We start from the raw sequence: 21,433 nt of genomic DNA on the forward strand, positions 1-21,433 counted from the left end.
TGTAGCCTTTCTCCTTTGTATGTTATTTTACCCTGGGCCCCAAGATATAGGATGGTGTAGCTCAGATTCAGGTTAGTGAAGTCTCTCCAGAGAGCATTCACACAGACATTCCTATAAGTATACTTCACTGATTTTTCTATACATTTCTCAACCTAATGAATTTAATCAAAATTAGCTACCAGAAAATCGGGTTTCTTCATTCGCTTAAGTCTCTGTTTAAATTTATTTATCATAAGGCATTCTCCAAACGATATGTATAGTATTGACTTCATCCAAATTGGTCCCTTAGTGTCTTTCCTGATGGATCTCTTGGATCTCTCTCAGTCTCTCTATGTCTCTCTGTCTCTCTCTGTCACTCGCTATATCTCTCTGTCTGTCTCTCTGTCTCTGTCTGTCTGTCTGTCTGTCTGTCTGTCTCTCTCTCTCTCTTGCACACACACACACACACACACACACACACACACACACACACACACGCACGCACACACACATACAAACACTGATATATTCTGTTTTGGTTTGGTTTGTTCTATGTTCAGACTTGTCTGTTTTCTCTCAACTAGAAGGTATCTAGGTGATACAGTAAACTTGGTTCCATCTGTTGCCTGTACATTGTAGTCTTACTTTTATTACTCTTTAATCAATATTAAAAGGATGACTGGTGTATTTACAAGCAGATAAAAGTTGAATTTTCCTTGTTCCCTGAGGCTTCTTAGTTTGATTCAATAGGCATTGGATGTTAGGTTACTATCGCTTATACCCTTTGTTTTCATGATTTACAAGGGGATATCACAAGCTTCAAGAATCCTTCCAAGGCCCCTTCAAGAATGAGTCTCCTTCCTTTCTTTCCCTGTCCCACCACGGCACTATCCTACAACACTTCAAATATTCTCCCAGAAGATCTTTTTAAACCAGAATAAAACTTAGCACCACTTCATGAAAAAGACCAGTGAGAAGGAAACAGAATGTTTGTATGATGGCCTGTTGGCTTCGGATTCTCCTTTTCATAGTTTATCTTGTTGCCTAGCATTTCCTATTGTAAGAAACTTGGGGGAAAAAAAATCCCGAATAGAAGAATCTACGTCTCAGGAAAGTTTAAGAATAGGATTGGTAAATTATGCAAATTAGCTGGGATCTGGACTTCAGAGAAATTAGACTAGATTTATTTAACAAATGTTATTTTTTATTAAAATAGAAAGTTTTAATTCTCTAGGACTTACATGCCTATTTTTCACCAACTGGCGTGTTTTTGAAAAATTTTGTGAGAAAATTTGGCACGCGTGAACTTAAATCTGTCTGCACCAGAGGAGGAATTCAGTAATTCAAACTTCTGTGTTTACTCTAGGAGAGTGAGCATGCATGTATAGCCTGTACCTAAAGCAGTGATTTATCTGGGTCACTCCTTGCCATGCTTCTCCTTCTTGAAGACCTCACCCCTTAAGACAGCCTGCTCCTTATCAGGAAACTAGACCAGTGAATAAAATTGGTTTCGAACAGCTCTAGCCTTATACCCTTACCTGAATTAATGTTTAACTCAAGGTTTTAAGGGCAAAGAAAGAATTGAAAATAGAGAAAGTCCATGAAGGAATGAGAGTTCCAGGGTCTTGAACTGCTACAGAAAAAAAGAACGTAGCACTTGCGTCACAGAAAGGATGGAGGTAGGTTTTATGTGCCTCTGTTCTCCCAACCCGCCCTGGTGGGTCAGACGTCCAGTTGGTAGAGTTGGTGCAGACGATTCTACCAGACTCACAGTGCTCAGTCTGATTTGCTCAGCTTTCTCTGCTTCATACCAGAATGGCTGAGAGGTTATTGTAAGCCAGGCCATGTTCTAAGTCATTTCTCAAACACTAGCTAAATTTATATCCTCTACAGCAAGGGTTAGTATTGCAAGTTGGCACAAAGTAAGCACTCAGAAAATACCGAAGAAATTGAAGCACAGAAAGATTAGGCGCCTTGCTCAAGGTCACTCAGCTAGAGGGTTGTAGGACCTCATTAAAACCCGGGCAGTCTGGCTCCAGAGCTTAAGTTCATCAGTGCCATGCAATACCGTGCCTGCAAATTGCAGCTAGCTCTGACTGTTCGCCAGCCGCCAGTACTTGTGCACTCATTAAAGTATACAGTTTCTGCCTTGGCCACACAGAGTTCATCAACTGCTCTCAGTGCTGAAGTGTCATTCTGAAGAAAGTTCTGGACAGGAGTCCCAAGAGGCAGTTACAAGCAACAACTCCACCACAAAGCAAGCCATCCTTCCTTTTCTCTTCCATTTTCTTGGCTCTAAAAGGAGGGAGCAGGACACCAGATGACTTAAGTTCTTTATAGCAGTGATATTCTATGAACCTGAATCCCCAATTGTTTGTTTCAATTTCTCTTGTTTAGAAAAAATTACAGAGATTGGCTTTTGTAGTAAACCATGTGCCAGAAAAGCTACCTGTTCTATCCCCAATGATATGGAAGTGGCCTGTGATATCTGTGACTATTTCCAGGGACACAATGTCTAAAGTGGAAGACAAACATCAATCAACAGGACATCCTAGTGCCCTGGAAAGACTAGCTCAGCATTCTTCCTTGAAGGTACTGGGATAAGGTGATGTCACTGAGAGGGATATGCTGTAAGTAGGAACAAGATTTTCACAGGAACTAGTGAAAAAAAATTGCAACTGCATTAGTCTTTAAGTATGAAATAACTCTCTTTTGTACTTTTACTCTCTTCTGTTAACCAGTCCAATTCTTGAAGATTCTCATCTGTTTTTTTTTTTTTTTTTTTTTTTTGCAGGCTATTCAATTATCTACCATCAGAATTATTGGCCTCACTTTTCCAATATTTCTACTAACTGTGCTTGCACTCTGGTTATCCTGCGTCAGAATCAGAGTGATATTGGTCAAAAGAAGCTTTGGCATACCTAAACAGAAGACATGTGGGGGCCACTAGGCTAAAGATGCTTATGTGGAAGGTAGCACCAGATGATTAATAAATGGGGACCTATTTTCTATGTTCTGACAATTTTGTTTCACTATGCAACCGTAAAACTCAAGCAAGGACATGAGGGTACCAGCATTGTAGAGAACTGACAGAAAGGACGGCAAGCACAGGAGCTGGAGGCATGAGCACATTCTTTTCTTTGATCTGCATCATTTGACACTGAACACACTCGTATTCACCAGACTCTTTTCTTTAATCCATTGGGTGAGAGTTCCGTTTAAAAGCTAAACATGCTAAACAATCACTTGTTCTTGAACTTAATAGAGGACTTAACGCCTTAGATGTCCCTTGCACCAGAGAAAATGTCAGACATCTCGTTGTTGTCCTACAACCAAAAAGGCCTAGAAATTTGTTACAGCTTTAAGTAGAGTCTTGAATCCAAATATCACATAGAGTAATGACGTGTCTTCCTTTGTGTGAAGGGTCAGGAGGCTGCCCGTTATTTCCTGAGCAGTGACATGAGCCTTCTGCTTATCCACCACCCCGTTTCCACTCTGATTTGTATCTAAAGCACACTTCTCCAGTTAATCTGCCTGGTAGTTAAAGATAGTTTCTAGAGCTGAGGAGTTAACCCAGCACAAGTGTATGGCCTGGAGTTCAAATCTTTAAAATTTAAGTAAGGGCTGAGAAGACAGCTTTTCTATAACCTTGGCACTGAACAAGTAGAGACAGTAGAGCCTCAGGGCCAGTGGTCTAACTTGATGAGCAAGAATTGGAAATCTCTGGGTTTAGTGATAGACGCTACCTCTCTAAAATGGAAAGAAACCCAGGAAGGTGCCTAATGTCCACTTTAGGCATCCATAGTCCTGCATCCAGGGTTGTGTCTGAACACATACCCACCACATTTGCCTGTACTTGCACGAATAAGCAAAGAAACAAAAGTGCATAAATTCAACCGGGGAAAAGATTAGGAAGAGGATGAAGCATGGGGAGAGAGGCGGGGAGCTGGGTACCACTCTGTATGCTTCCCGTGGCATTCCTCGCCATGGTTGTTGGACTTTATCTAGGAAATTTGTAATCACTGTCTCTCAGATGCCATCCTTCTGCTCCTCCACTTTATCTCCTGTAGCATTTGCTAGAGCAGCATCTTCTAACTGTGGTACTATCAACATAGTGGGTTGGGTAATTGTTTGCAAAGGCAGGTGGGGCCTACTCTACTGTGCATTGTAAGGCGCATAGCAGCCTTGAGCTTTACCTGGGCAAACTCCTTTCACCCAAGTTTCAGAGCCAAAAATAGTTCCAGGTGAGCTCTTTGGAGTAGATGTCAGGACCAAAATGGGTCACAGTCAACAGCCACTACACTATGGTCATTTGTCTTAGTATAGATTTCTTAATAAGATCATAAACTCCTTAATAAAGAACTCATTAGTCGATCATACTCTTGGATATGAAAAAATACTCAAGATTCTAATTAGTACATGATAAAGTGATAATTCATAATATTAACAGTCTTATAAATTGTTTATATCCTATTATCTTTTTCACAGAAGTTAAAAAGTAAAAGATGTATATACCAATGTGAATAAGGTAAAGATGAGAAAGCTTAATAGAAATTTTCATTAGTATTTGAATCCAATCAACTTGAAGTAGAGCAGAATAGGGACAGAATGTCCACAGAACCAGTGCTCTTCCGGCTTCTCTCCAGCGTAGTCACAACGACACTCCAGCATGGGCCTGTGACAATGTCTGTGCTTTCTAATATCAGCATCACCTTCGGAAAACAGGACACTCAAAGGCTTAGAGGGGTAGAGTAACCTTGTCAGAAGCACAGTGTGTGAGTGTAATGGCTGGGCCTGCTCCCCCCTGTCTCCTGTCTCCCATTCACTTCTTCAAGTGTTCCTCTCAGAATGCAATGTTCTCCCCTCCCTGGGCATGCAGGACATCCTTGTCTTCTGACTTATTTGGTTTATTTTTATTTTTGCTCTCTTGTTTTTTTTTTTTTTTTTTTTTTTTTTTTTTTTTTTTTTTTTTTTTTTTTTTTTTTTCTCATCTTCTCTATCTCTCAGACAATTTGCTGATATCTCAGCCCGGAGGGGGGGGCAGGAAGCACATCTCTTAGTTCCTGTTCTTTCCCTGATACTGTTCAAACAGAGACTGACTACATATGCTCTTCTCTCTTCTGCTTTCAGGTGTGTGGGTGCATAGAAGGCAGAGAAAAACAGGATTTCACTCAAGTGGCTTCTTACACTGGGTTTCAAACACAGTATGTTGGCATGACCCTTGGACATGTAGGCTTTATTGGCTATCCAGTAAGCTGGCAGGGATCTGCGTCTTCTTGGCTGTCATTATAAGTCCATGTCAGCACATACAGCTTTTTACCTGGACTCTGAGGATCCCACTGCGGTTCCCATACACTGCACTGACTGAGCTGTGTGTCAGCCCAAGCAAGCACTCCTCCTAGCTTATCCAAACAGCTCAGTTACTAAAGCTATTACTGCTGTTCACAGAAGCTCAGCATCCAAATGACCTGGTTTCCAGTCCTGTATCTCTGTGACTCTATGCACCCTCTAGAGAAACACAGGATCCCCTTGTGCATCCATCAGAGTTTCCTAGTGTGAAGTAATGATAAAGAACCAGAAGGCTGTGAAGACAGGAATAGCAAAGCCCATGTACTTAGAGTTGGACCTGGACTGTTTTAAGAGCTGAGTGTATACCGATAGAAACTAAACTTAGTGAAATATACATACATCTTTTATATCTCTCAGCCTCCCCTTGAGGGCTCTGGACTCAGGTTAGTAGAAAGGAAGAGATCCATAGACCAGTGGAAAAACTTAATGGAGGAAACATTTGGAGAGAAATAAGAATCCAAAAGCTTTCCCCATTTCCACCAGAACCCAGTCTCTCTTCTTCTTCCCCACTTCCCTCTCCTTCCCTCCATTTCCACTTCCTTTCCATTTGCTTCTGTCCCTGGAATAGCCGCTACCTCACTTAGCAGCCTGCTTTTCATTAGTACATAGTTGTTTTCATTTCTAACCTTTAAGGCCTTCAGTTCAACGAGTATGTCTGTTATCCCTTTACTTTATCCCTTTATTTTATCTCAAAAATTGCCATAGTCATTGTTACCACTTAATAGTTCCATGAATCAAACAATGCATGACCTGGGAGAGACAGCTTTAGAGATGCTTTTCCTGGGTGATGTGGGCTTGGACCTCTCTTGTGACAGTCACAATCTGCTGCAATAGCAGTGAAGTCCACTCAACAACCCACTCCATCCCTGTCAGAATGTACTGTCCACAGCCTTACGGCATTAGCAGAAGTATCCCAGGGCTATAGCCTTGGTTTTTCGAACACCTTCAAAACTTTTTTTTTTTTTTTTTTTTTTTTTTTTTTTTTACTTTAAAACTTCCGTGATGTCCAGGTTTTTCTGCCTCTGCTCCTGAAGTTGCCATATTTCACTGTGGTCCTGAGATGCCTTGTTTCTGTGAGGCATAAAAGCCTTTGTAAAAGGCCTCAGCTAAGTGCATTCGTGCCCAGAGGCAGAAGGGTGGACCCAATGCCCTCCTTTCAGCATCAGCAGTTCCTGGCATGGAACCTGACAGCAGCAGTACCTCACAATTGCTGCACGTCCACTGACCAAAATCTAGTGGTTAGGATCACTTCTAAACAGAACCACGAGCAGAAAAAGGAGACTGGAGTCATCTGTCGGCGGAAGCCAGGCAGAACGAGGGAAACTCTCTATGTTGGTGGACAATGAGCAAGCAGGAAAGAAGGGAAGGAACCCAGGGAAGATATTTCAGCCAATTTTCTCTACAAATAAACAATTCTGCTCTAGATAAAAAGAAGTTTCTTTTGATGATAGCCGGCTAAAGTGCACATTCTCTGCAGTAAAGTAGCTTTTAAAGCAGGTTTAAGGGGTCTGAAGGGCCAGCAGAAGAGTTTATCACGAGCTGTCTCCTACTTTTATGCTAGGATCATAGCCCTCCAGCCCTTGGCTCCCCAGCCCGAGGAAAGAGCAAATTTCCCCTGGTCCAGGTTACTGGTGAGTGATGACTTTTTTGGCATCTAAGGCAGAGTCAGCTGAGTCTACCGGTTCAATGTCAGGTTCACAGATCCGGGGGTGATGTTTTGGCTACTGACTTAAATGTGTTAATTTTTTAACACTCACCAGGTCTCCTTTTGAAGTTAACAGCCTTTTAAGAAAAGTCAGGGAAATTCACACCTCTGCCACTGCAACTGTGCTCAGACTTACACAAGGGTGTGAGTGTACACAAGGGTGTGAGTGTAGTGCATGTTGATCCTGCTCCTATGAGCTTTTTTTGGGGGGGGGAGCATTAAAGTACACTGAAAATTCCGTTGAGGATCATACATATGAATTACAAGTTCATTCATTTGCCAACAGATATGTATTAAAAGCAGCATTAAATGTCCTTGTAATGAAAAAAGTGAAGAGACAAAGTTCTTTCTCTCCTCAGGGATCCCCGAGCCTCAGGAGACACACCAGGCTTTTATGTGCACATTCTGTCTTACTGCACCCCTGAAGGCAGATTCCTCAGAGACAACTGCATTTGATTTACATTTTCACTCACGTATTTTATTTCTAAGGTAAGATTTTTTTTTTTTTTTTTTGAATGGTATGCCAAAGTCCTGGGACATTTAGCACTTTAGCTTTGTTTGGTCCTTAACATCTTACTTTTTCTTTATCAAAAAATGATACCCAAGCCAAAAGATGAACTGACTATTAGAAAAATGAGAGTCACAAACCACCCCACATGCTTCCTAATGGCTCCTATAGAAATGAAAAGGTGAGACAGCAAGTGTTGGCAAAGATGTGGGGACACTGGACCTCTTGTGCACTGTTCACTGCGAATGTATCAGAAAAACAGAAAGACGGTCCCTTGATAAACATTAAACAGAATTACCTTGTGACCCTCTGAAGCAATGTCTCTTCTGAGAATATGTGCAAAATAAGAGAAACCATGTTCAGACAAGTCTATACGCTCATGTTCAAGGAAGCATTATTTGTAATCAATAAAAGATAAAAGCAATATGCCCATGCCTAACTAAATCAATAAATGCATGCGCGCGCGCACACACACACACACACACACACACACACACACACACTTCAATCTCAAGCCAGAAGGAGAAATGGCATAAGCTATAATATGAATAAACCATCAGAGCTCTATGTCCAAAGCTTTATATGACCACATGAAAAAATACTTACAGGAGGCCAAATCCACTGAAATATAAAATAGAATACTCTGCAGGTAGCAGTAAGGTGGAGAATGGGTGGAAGGTATTTCTTAATGAACATAAAGTTTCTGATTTATGTGATAGCGAGTTCTACAGCTTGGTGCGAAACAAAGTAAATGTACTTAACATTACTGAGCCAGACCCTTAAAAGTTATGGAGAGATTTTCCTAACCTATATACTTCCAGGAAAAAGAAGACATCATCGTATGATGCTCATGCTACAGTTACTAAGGGAGAAATGCAAAAGCCTGTACTAATTCCCTGTGGATTCTTCGATGTAAATGATGTAGGTCACAATAAAACATCACTCTGGGTTTTATGAGCTGCGGTATTCGAATTGTGTCAGTTTCAGAGTTCATTCACTTCTGATATCCATGACGAACAGTCCTATATGGTAGTGCCTCTGTGTGTGCATTGTGTTTGTGCATGTGTGTGTGCATATGTGTGTGTGCATATGAGTGTATGCATGTATGTGTGTGCAAGTGCGTATGCGTGTGTGTACAGGTATGCCAGCATCCCCAAGCCCCATCCAACATGTGTACCTTAAACCCAGTGATGCTCAAAGGGAGGGGGGCATGTTAAGTACTACATACAGTACTATAGGAACGGTGGCATTTTTCTCTTTGAAGGTGACGAGAAGTAATGTGATTTAAATGCAACATGACAGATATGTAGCAGTAAAATGTTCGTTTTCTCAGCAATAGTTATCTCTGAAACGAGACCCTGAAGAATGCAGCCTCGCTTGCTCGCTCTGACCCTTCCATCGGGAATGCCGCCATTTACTCTCAGCCGTGCCTTCAGTTTTGTGGTCCTGACAGAGAAATTACGACTGCCAATTGTCATTAATATAGCTGGAAATGTAGCGAGTATACGCCATTCGGAAAGAACGTCTACCCCACCCCCTACCCTAATCCCCCTCCCTTTTAAAGGAAACATTCCTAAACACTGTGATGAAATATTTTATGTCTGTACTGTGTGCAGTAGGAAGATGTGGAATTAAGGAGAGCTATAAAATATAAAGACTCCAGCCCTGCATATGATTATCCATCTTAAATTAAAGTAAATTTACTTTATACTGCTCAATGTAAGTATTTGGCTTGCAGGGTAAGATTTTATTTTCTTAACCCTGATCGTCACCTTTCACAAATCAAGGTTCCTGGGGGGAAATGGGAACTTAAGGCTATTTGTGGTTGCTCTTCCCTTTTCCAAACATCAAGCTGCATATTAAAGGTAAGTCACCCAAAATAACTTGATTACATTGTTCTCTGTGAGCTAAAGAACAGTAGAAATTCAAAATGTGTGCACATTTTAGTCAACGGAAAAGCCACCCATAGAAACTACGATTAGATGTGAAGAGTTGATAATCCATCATTTTCAGATGACTTTGGAGACCAGTGTCAGTCATCTCAATATCTTTTCTAACCCGCAGGCCCCCAGAGAGTCCCCAAATCACCTCTCAATTGGCCTTTGCCATCACAGTCAACTACCTCGTTAGCAAACGATCATAGTTGCCTTTCTGACTCCAGGATACACATTCACGGCTTTGCGTTCTGGAAATCAAACCTTGAGAACCAGACAAACCAGACAAGTTCTCTAGCTGTGAGCTATGTACCCACCCAATGACACTTTTTATTTGGTACCAAGTTAATCTTCATCCAAGCATCTGGCTTCTACCATCCATATCACTTTGTAAGCTCTGCACACCCCTACTGTTTTTGCTTCAGCTACCTGGCAGGTCTTCTGTTTATTTATTTGCTTTTATTCCTCTATGATCTGGATTTAATCAGTATTTTTAGGCTTCCTCTAACCCCCCCCCCCCCACAATTTCACAACTAAACCTGGCACGGACTGTGAAAAGTTTGAGACAGTACCGCACCTCCATTTCTACCGTGTCTATCTCCACCGATTCTCTGTCTAGTAAAGTCCCACACTTCTTCCAGAAATCAAAACTAAATACCAGTTGTCCTTGGAGACATCCCTTGTGGTATATGAAATGATTTTTTTGCCTCTGAGTCACCCACACACACACACACACTTCACTCTCCTTTTATTGAAAATAAATTAGTTTCTCATATACTATATCCTTGTCATAGCTTCTCCCTCTACTCCTTCCACTTCCTGTCTACCTCCTCCCTCATTCAGACACATTTCCTTTCTGTCCCTTATGTTTTTTTTTAAGATGAACTTCTAATGAATAATAACAAAAGATAACAAGCTAAAACAAAAGCTATCACATCAGAGTTGGATGAGGCAAATCTACAAATGGAAAAGAGCCCAAGAGAAGGCACAAGCATCAGAGACTCACTTGTTCTCACACTTAGAAATTCCATACAAACACGAAACTGAAGCCATAATATGTACCCAGGGGACCTGGTACAGACTCATGAAGACGCTCAGGTACATGCCACACCAGTGTCTGTGAATTTCAGTGTCTGTGTATGAGCTTTGCGTAATTGGTTTAGAGGGTTGTGTTTACTTCCTGTCTTCCATTCCCTTTGGCTCTTACATTTTTTCTGCCTCCTCTTCCACAAAGATCTCTGAACTTAGGAAGGATTTGTCGGAGATAGCCCATTTAGGGCTGAGTGCTCCAAAGTCTCTTACTCCCTGAATAATATCTGACTTTTAGATCATAGCATCTTTGGTACAGGTAGGAACTTTGCAAGGTATCAAGAGAGGAATCTAAACACCATGACAGTCACAGACTCTTTGGTCTGCAATGGTGTCCTGCCTGCAACATATGCTAGGGCAATGGTGGCACAAAGCCTACAGGAGTAGCGAATCAATATCTGATATAGTTTAAGGCACACTCCATGAAATAGAACCCACATCCTACACTGCTTGAATGTTTAGATAGCCCAGGGACTTAGAGTCAAATAAAACAGAACAAAAAGAAGTGATAAAAATGACTCCTAATGATATTCTGCTAGACTCACAGATCAGTACCTTATTCAGCCATCATCAGAGAAACTTCCTCCTGCAAGCCCAAGATTCTCAGCCCGGCTTTTCTGTTGTTTATACCTGGCTTTAAAAGATACTTTGTACCTTAGATTTTTTTTTTTTTACATATAACCCCTTAGCTTCCAAATTTTCTCTGGAGTTATGTGTTATCCACTCTGATTTTCTTATTGAATCTTGGCTCTGTGCTTTATACTGTAAATATTAATTGAAAGCATGCATTTGATGTATTCAATTCTAATAGTTTATTGAGTAAATGTGATGTTGGTTGCATCGATCAAATGTTCAACAAAGAAGTTTTAAACTTAATTTCCTATTTTAAACCAAAATCAGGAAACATTACTCAGAATACCAGTAATGTTCCCATCAACTGGAAGGTAAAGAGGGTCCCACACAGAAAACCCAAGTGCTCTAGAAGAGTGGAGATGGGAGGTGGATGCATAGAGAATGCCTGTTCACGTGCAAGCTGCACTAAAGCAGACAGAGCCCTGATCCAAACAGCACCCTTATCTCTCTATGTTCTGAACCTGACGATGTTTCATTAGACACAGAACACAGCTCTCCTATCAAGTAGAGCACATTTATTGTGTAATAAATATAGTCCCTGTTTTCCTGCCCATTCTTTCTCTTCAGTGAATTCTGACACCAAATTTCTTTTCTCCTACTCTAAGCTTCCCCTCTAACAACTTTACAAGGCACTACCTGTCTTTGATGCTTTTAAACCCCGCTATAAACATCTAGGTTCAGGCATTTCCCTCACATAAGGCTTATCTGTTAATATATGAGTGTTTTTAATCAGAGATGTTTGGCTCTATTTTTAGTAAATGCTCAGGTACCTCAAGCCTTTTCTTCATCATTCTTAACTCGTCTAGGTTCTCTTGTATCATGTTTTAAGTTATTTTTTTCCTTTTCTGTCATCTATGAATCATATTTTTAATTAAATTAAATTTACTTTTTATGTTAAATAGCTATTTAGTGAACTTACTAATGGGATGTACCATCTCTGTAGATTTTATGTAGCCTGGACTGGCCATATCCAACCACCATTCTCTTAGACTTTATTCCTCTCAGTTGGTCCATTTGTCTTTTTCCCCCTAAATATATTTGTGATTTGAATAAGAATGGCTCCCTAGAGTCTCATATGTTTGCATACTTAGTTCTCAGTGGATGGAAGTATTTGGGAAGGATTAGGAGGTGTGGCCTTGTTGGAGAAAGTGTGTCACTTGTTTCAACTCTCTCTCTCTCTCTCTCTCTCTCTCTCTCTCTCTCTCTCTCTCTCTGTCTGTCTGCTGTGCTTGTGTATGGAGAAGTAATATCTCAGTACTGCTCCATCATGCACACCTCCCCACCTCGATAACACACACCTGTAAACATAAATATGCACATGCATGTAGCATGTGTACACACATATGAAAAAACTATATGTTGACTGTGATTACATGTTTAGACTTACACTATATGTTGGTATTCTGTAAACCGTACCCCACAGTTACCTGGCAACAGCCAGGTATTCTCTGACCCAAAGTTTTCTGGTACTATAAAAGGGGCCACTTTTGCCCTCTCCTCTCCCTCTTCTCTTGCCCTTATCCCCTTTTGTCCCTCCTCTCCACATTCTCTTCCCCCTCTCTCTCCATGTACTTATGGCTGGCCTCTACTTCTTCTCTACTCCTCTTCTCTCTTCTCTCTCTCTCTGTCCCTACTACCCTCATAACTCCCCTTTCCATGCCCTGAATAAACTCTATTCTAAACTATTCCATGGTGGGAAGAGATGCCTCAGCATGGGCCCACCAAAGGCATCCCCCTTACCCCCATGCCTCGCTGCACCTCCATAGACTATACCCCCCCCCCACACACACATGCACTCTCTTCATCTTTTTCCTAACATTGGTACAGAAACTCAGGGCATATCTTTTCTTTTTTATAAATACATCACCCCATCTTAGATTTTTTATTGTATGTACATAAATAGTCCAGGTAAAATAATCCCAAATATGAAACACTCCTGTTTCTCAACACATCAGATAATGATACCCATTCTGTATCCAGGGTAGACTGAAGCATATTCTCCTGAGATAGAGGCGACTTAGCTGCCATGTGTGAGCTGCTGATGGGATTCAGTGCGGTTCTGAAGGCTTGAACTAGAGGAGCTTGTGATGCTGCTCTCAGTCTGAGAGCAGAAGGAGGTCAGAGATGCTCTAGCGTGAGCACATTGTTGATTATCCTAGAGACTGAACTGAATGAGATGAGTAAGTCCAGGGCTTCTGCTGTTCAACGCGTAACCTACAGTTAACAATGCTGTGTTTAGAAATCTATAAAGAAGTTCAAACTCATGTACCATGTACTCACCACAGTATAGTACAAAAATAAATAAATAAATAAACCTTAGACTGTCTTTCCTACGGAAAGGGGCATAGCCAAGCTTTCATAAGGGTGAATGTATCATCCAATCTATTCTGGACATTCCTAACTACCACTGAGTTCTCTTCAAGACTTAAAACTATTTTCAGTTGGTTGATATTACAATAAAGTTTCTAAGTGAGTTCCAGCAGGCAATAGACAACATTCAAAACACATTTGGTTTCTGTACAAGATCAAGCCGGTGAGCATTCCACCCTGGAGGGGCTCCCATGACCCCACCTCTATTTGAGGATCTATTGCCACTTAATGGATTTGGAGGTGGGAAGAATCTGTTGCTTTCAGAGAGCATGGCTCCAGAACATGAGTCATGATCTAGTAGATGGCCATACACCTGTGAATATATAAACAGCAGAAATTGGACTTGGTGAATTGGAAAAAAATGGAAAAAAAAAAGACAGGAGGGAGAGAGTAGGAAATTAGAAGTATAGTTCTGGAAGGAGTCAAGGAGGGAGATGGTCTGAATATGATTAATATATACTTTATTAATGAATAAAATTATCAGAGACTTGATATATATATATATATATATATATATATATATATATATATATATATAGAGAGAGAGAGAGAGAGAGAGAGAGAGAGAGAGAGAGAGAGAGAGAGTTATAAACACATGCTAATCTATAGAAAACTGTCTAAGAAGTAGTATGCAGATGGAAGGAAGTGTTCTGGGTTTCTAATGGTGGTGCTCTTAAGATATGCTGCCCCATTGACAGGAGAGGGTCTTGCCCAGCCCCTAAAAGAGTTACACAGACAAGGCCACCTTGAAAAGCCAGAGACTGGTTATAGACTCTCATGGCCAGACCAAGTCAAACCTCCAAGTCAGTCAGTCAGAGGAATGAATATTCTGACATCTTTGCTGCTGTCCTTCATTAGCCAAACAGACAAAAACTCAGAGGGCAAGAGACCCCATGAATATTTTTTTCCAGCACACATAGCTGTGAGGAACAGAATGGGAGATATGTAGAAAAGGGAAAATGGACAAGATTCGGCAGTATAAAGACCATCAGCAGCCACATTGAAATTAGAAACATCCAAAAAGTACTTGGGCTAATTCTGTTATTTTAGAGGTGAAAAAGGCAACGTGCCGAGCAGTTGTGATTTAGCACAATAAAGATCCATTAAGGACCGGAACACCTGCTCATTTCAGGTTCCTAATGTCTAGTACACTGTCTGGCTCATAGTAGGTGTTCAATAAATGTTAATTTCACAGAGTTAGTGGAATGAAATCGGATTAGAGAAAGCAAAAGCCCATCTCAGCACTAGTGTGCCGATTGGTGATTGTACACTACCACCTCCAGATATGATTTTAATTTTCAAACCTCAGACAGACTGGAAATTGAACAATATAACTTCCCTTTCCACTCCCATCCCTACTGGATGTGATAAAACTCAGAAAGCAGGAAAAAAGAAAATTAAAGGGCCTGAGTGATTTACCAAACGTGTAATTAGCCTCCAATTAGACCTGAAGAGGCTGCAGCCCTCTTCTGTTGAGTCCTTTCGTACCAGGCACACTGGATGCTTTGTCCTGCCTTCAGCGCCGCACAACAGCCAGCCCAGCACTGCAGCCTTCTCAGGCTCTGAAAATGAATCCATATTTCTAATGCCAGTTTCCTTCCCCCCTTTTTACCCTATTTGTAAATGATTTATTGTGGTAGCAAATCAGATCACGATAAGATAAAGCTTTTTAGAGGTCATTAAAGAGTTTGGGGGAAGTTCCTGCAAAGACGCTCGAGTGTCGTGCTGTCTGGACGATAAGGCAACTTAACAATTTATGTCAAAGTTTGCAAAATGTGTTTGTCTGATAAACAGTTTGCTCTGCGGGCATCAATCATACTTGCTCTCTGTCGTGTGTTGTATTTTTCATGAAGTGAACTTTAGTGACTTTGCCCATCTCTGCTTTGTGTTTTCTTGGTTTTTTTTTTTTTTTTTTTTTTTTTTAGATTGCAGCTAAAGAGAGCTCTCCACTTTTCACTTTTGCTGGGCAGCTTTCCTAGCTATCTTAGCACAGCTCCCATAGCTCAGGGTGCCAGGGTGGGCAACCTCAACAAGCTAGGGGAGGAAGGACAATTTGCAGAAGTTCTGTTATTGGGAAGAGAAGAGACAAACAGTCCTTGGATGGATCTGGGTAATAGAACTGGGACCAAGGAGATAAGGGTGAATGTACACTCTGTGTGTGTGTGTGTGTGCGTGTGTGTGTGTGTGTGTGTGTGTGTGTGTGTGTGTGTGTGTGTGCTTGTGTGGGTGTGTATGTATATGCATGCATGTATGTGTGTGCATGTGTGTGTGGTGTTTGTGTGTGCGTTCATGTGCTGCTGGGCAGGCATACACTTTGTGTGTGTGTGTATGTGTGTGTGTGTGTGTGTGTGTGTGCCTATATGTGTTGCTGGGTAGATACACACACTATTTGTGTGTGTGTGTGTGTGTGTGTGTGCCTATATGTGTTGCTGGGTAGATACACACACTATTTGTGTGTGTGTGTGTGTGTGTGTGTGTGTGTGTGTGTGCCTATATGTGTTGCTGGGTAGATACACACACTATTTGTGTGTGTGTGTGTGTGTTGCTGGGTGGTGTAAGGGTCAATGGATGCAGCCTTTTGTGAGAGTCTAAGTGTTCACAAGGGTGAGGTTCTAAATGGCTGAGTCCCACTCTCAGCACAGATTCTTGCACTTTCTCATTAACAAAATGGAGGTGACAATACCTGTCTACCCCCATGTTACACTGAGATCTGAAACCAGAAGCAGCTGAGACCATTTTGTAAGCAAAGTCACTATGCAAATAGAAGCCATTGTCTTAAGTGTTGATTCGGGCAAGAGGATGTATTTATTATTCCTTCATAATTAAAATATAGTAAAATAAAATAGCCGAGACTGTGGGACAACTTGGTTCAAATACATTCAGCTCTCCCAAATCTTACCATTTCAGAGGCATTTTGCAACTGCTTATAAATCACTTCTCAAAATTGCCCTGAGCTGAAATGATATTTCTGAGCGCATGTTAAAAGCCTATAAGTGCTTCTGTTCTTGAACAAAGTGAAATCAGGTTACGTTAATAGAAGTATTAATTAATTTGCTCTAATTTTATTCAGCCGAATTAGCATTACTGAAAAGTCTTTCCCACCCTTGAGTACTCTAAAGTGCATGAGGATTTTGAGTCCGGGTGGGGTGGGGTGGGGAGTGGGGCTCCAGCTGCAGCACCTAGCAAGGGTACAGGGGGAGGATTATTGTCTAATTTGGAAACCTGAGCTGTTACTTGGAAGTGCTGTGGGGTGTGTTATAATGAAAATACCAATCCACATTAGCCACGGTTGCCATAAGCAAAAATCTTAATATCTTGGCCAAACCTACTTAAGGTTCATGTAATAAACCCGCATTCCTAATTTTATTAGTGATGTGCCAAGTTAAGCACTTTGCTGGCCTTTGGACAGATTTATAGTTTGACTGTGCTGAATTAGTGGTGACTGACAAGGGGACATTGTTTTATAGGATGCTATTTAGATAAAAACCTGCAGGGTGTTTCTGTAATGTTGTCACTTCAAGTCCAAACAGGAAAAAAGAAATGTGTATTAAGGAGGACTCTTCATTAGCTTTTATGAGTTTAATCTAGTGCAGTCAAATGCTTCCTTATAAGGCAAGACAGGCTAATGTACAGGGACAGCATTATCTCTGCTCCAGGTTTCAGAAGAAAATGATCTGTAGTATTGTAGAAGCAGAGAAAGTTTGACGAGTTAATATTTGCTAGCACTGAGAACGGTGAGTGGTACAGAGCAGGCCACGGGCCATTCCTGTGTCTGTGAACTAAGCCAAGCACACAATGGTGCACACAGCTTCCATCATTCCACACCGTATTTATAGATGTTCTCAAATAAATAAATAAATAAAATTGCCTTTTGCCCATCTGCCCCTTCTTAATCAGATTTTTCCCCCTATGTCCTTAGCCATGTTTTCTTCTGCAGTCTATAAAATGTAGAGACCTCTTGTACAAGTGGAAAGACCGGGGCTTCATATTTCTTGCCGACATATCACTGGCGTTCCTGCTGGGTTTTTCTAGTGAAAGCAACCTGCCTGTCAGTTTTGAGGGAGCCTGTTAGCTTCAGAAGGGGATTGGTGCAGATCTGGGGTTTGGGGCCTCACTGTTCCTCACTGATAATAGACTTTGTGAATGAACAGTTTGGCTTCTCTCTTGGTTTGGTTGCAGGTCCTCCTTGACCTATGCAGATCCTTTGGACTAAATATCAAGTTCATTAATCTAAATCCTGACCCTTCTCTCTTTCATACATGTACATATACAAAAAGAAGACCTACTTGGACTCTCGGGTTGATGGTGTATAGAGTCACCACAAAACTTTAGTGTAAGTTCAAAACTCCAAATGAAAGATCTTCCAGGGTACCTGAGAATCCATGTTAAACTCATTTTAAGATGCCATACAAATGGAAGGAGGTCATAATTATTATCTCTATCATATTTACCAAATGTGGGTGTCTATTGTCTATGCAACATCAGCAGACCCACAGAGCAAGAAGATTCGGGTAGACTCAGGCCGACTTGAAGCAGTCTCTGCTTTCACTTGCTCATGCCTGTGGATACTTGGAGTCAAAGCAGGAGTTTACAAGAATACTATAAGGTTTTTCCTATCATTTTTTGTGATTTGTTAGAATGGATGAGAATAGTCTAAACACCCTCATTATGACCACCAGCCCCTTTCTAGTCATAAATTTTAATCTTAGTTACCTAAGCATTAAACCCACAGATTAAGCAACATGTATACATTTGAGGGGCGGGATGGAGACTGACAAGAGTTGCCACTTCTAGGACTTGTACCCCTAAAACAGGGGCTCTTCTCCAAGGCTTCCCAACCACTTTGGAAATTCAGGTTCAAGGAACATGAACTAGTGGTGGTCTGTGGTATTTCTTGTCTCTTGGGTTCATTTTATTTTAATTGAATATTCTATTTATTTTCATTTCAAATATTAACCCCTTTCCCAGTTTTCCCTCTGCAAACCTTTTATCTCATCCCCCTCTTACCCTGTTTCATTGAGGGTCCGCCCCCCACTCCTGCCTCGCCACCCTAGCATTCCTCTACACTGGGGCATCAAGTCTCACAGGGCCGAGAATCTCCCCTCCCATTGATGCCAGACAAGGCCCCGTCAGCTCCTTCAGTCCTTCCACCTAACTCCTCCATTGGGGTCCCTGTGATCTGTCTGACGGTTGGCTTTGAGCATCTGCATCTGTATTGGTCAGGATCTGACAGAGCCTCTCAGGAGACAGCTGCATCAGGCTCCTGTCTGCAAGAACTTCTTGGCATCAGCGATAGTGTCTGGGTTTGGTGTCCGCAGAAGGGATGGATCCCCAGGTCTCTGGATGGACTTTCCTTCAGTCTCTGCTTCACTCTTTGTCCCTGTATTTCCTTTAGACAGGAGGAATTCAGGGATAAAATTGTGGAGATGGGTGAGTGGCCCCATCCCTCAACTGCAGGGCCATGTCTAACCTCTGGATATGGCTTCTTGTGTTATTAATTTGTTGCTGGAATATCTGCCTATAGAGCATGGTTTTCTAAGAACTGTGGGTGTGATACCCCAAAGGTTCCTTTTGTCAACCAGGAATTAACTCATAGGTAACTTTCCTACAACTGCTTGTTTAGGAAGGGACACAGGAGGGAATGGGGAAAGGGTCCAACATTTGGTAACTTTCTAAGAAGTTTGAGCCTAATGAAGAACTCGGAAGAGGAAGTGAGAAAAGGTCTTTTCAAAAAAAAATTTTTAAAGTTATATTAGACCAGACATGTTGCCTGCTTTGCTCTATTCGCTTGGCTTGGTTACGTTCAAGGCAGGTACAGCCTGAGTTTAGCACATGTCAATGTGAGCATGTGACATTAAACCCTGAAAGCCATCAAAGCACCTGATATATTTTTTTTGTCAAGATCCATGCCTCCGTACTGTGAGTCTGATGCAACACTCAGATTTTACCTTGTGGTGTCTGCCTGTGTACAAACACAGCTGTTCTGTCTGTTATTTTTCCTCGGATGTGATAAAATACTACAAGGCTAACCAAAGGCGAAGAAGATTATTTGGGATTCCAGCATCACCTGATGAGCTACGGACAGTTAGTTCATCCTGATGCCAAACATGCATAGCAACAGGCAGGAGGGGCCTGGAGGCAAGAGCTGGAAGCTGGTTAATCACGTATCATCCACACACAGGAAGCAGCGAAAGGACAGGAAGTGGAACCAGGCAAGCCCACTGACTTGGTTTTCTCAGCAAGGCTCCGCCTCCTAAATTAGGTGACTTTCCCAAGCACTACCACCAACCTGGGACCAAGTGTTAAAAGACATGTCACTAGGCTCTCCTAGGCATCTGTTTATCTTCATAAATGCACAGAGATAAGCATACATTTGTTGTAGAATTGGGTGACGAAAAATTAATATGGCCGTAATAGTGTCATTAAATATTGTTCCTGGTCACTACATTATAACCTTGGCTACACTGTCTTCACGGCACGACACATTTTCACAATTCAAATGCTCTGATCCCAGGCAGACATTTAGCTGATTGAATTTTGTTCAGAGAAACAGTTCCCACTGCTACTCCTTAAGTGTGTGGTCTCTACACCCTTTCCTCCCCTCCTGCCATTCCTCCCTACTTCCCTCTGCTTCCCCTACTCTGATCCTGCCTTCCATTTTTCCCTTCCCCGGTCCAAGTCTTAGATGTCAGATGAGCCTTCCTCTCTCCTTCTCTGCTTCATTAAGTATGCCGGTTGGTTGCTTTTTGGAGTCTGGATGAAGTCACATGGCTGGGATGCCATCTCTAATCCCATTTTCCATTTGTATATTGGATTTTGTTAACCACTTTTTAAATAAAAATACAGCATGATTCTAATGTACGAAGGAGTTCCAGGGATAACCATATAATTTCAAAATGATACTGATTTTGTTTATATGCAGCATAATCTTTTACAGTCCTGTGTCTTTATTTGAAGCATTGCAAAGTGGATTTTTATGAAAGTATTATAAAGGACTCCTTGTTTCTCCATAACAGATCTGAACATTAACTGATCAGAGTTCAGATAAATAGTCTTTACTCTCCATTAAAATATTAAAAAGCCTTTGGTAAGAAACTGGCATAAAGATCCTTCATTCTTGTTTAATGAACACTTGTTGGCAAGTATAACACTTTAATAGCTTCATAGAATGAATTTTGTGTGTGCGTCTTCCATTTCCCTGTCAGACACTTGTCCAGGTGCTAAGAATTTATTGGAGGAAGCATATTTCTGCTCATTAGTCTTGTATTTGATTACAGAATAGTAAAATATGAACCACTGGGTCCCCGAGGCATAGCTGTGTACACCAAGATTAGTAATTGCGTGTCATCCTGTTCCATTGGAATTTATACGGTCAGACGGGATAGGTGTTTCTTAAAGAGGTTTAAAAGCAAAACAAATTTGTACTTAATCTTTTTTTTTTTCAGCTATAGTCTCTCTAATGGAGAAAAGCTCAGGCTGCACCATATATTTTAAACAGTTTTAATTTTTCCTTTTCTGGTTTTCTTCACAAATGCAGCCTGTCAGACTTTCACGCTAACAACGACTAAGAAATCAATGCCTATGAGGAAGCTGTGATATAAAACCTGCCGGCAGACACCAGTTTTGCCCACATTCCAGCAAGCACAATGACGGGGGATGGCGATAGGTGTAGACAAGTCCCGCCATTCCAGCAAGAAGCTTAAAGGCAAATAGAAATTACACGGGGATCTTCAAGAGACCCCCTCCCCCAGCCTCCACCCAGTCCAATGCGAGTTTTTCATAGCACACACTGTTTTGTCCCATGAAACAAGCTATAGGCTTGCAAGCTGAGCTTGTACTTTTTTTCTTAAAGTTAGGCCTGCCATA

Source organism: Micromys minutus (genome assembly GCF_963924665.1).
Source record: "Micromys minutus genome assembly, chromosome: 4".
NCBI lineage: Eukaryota > Metazoa > Chordata > Mammalia > Rodentia > Muridae > Micromys > Micromys minutus.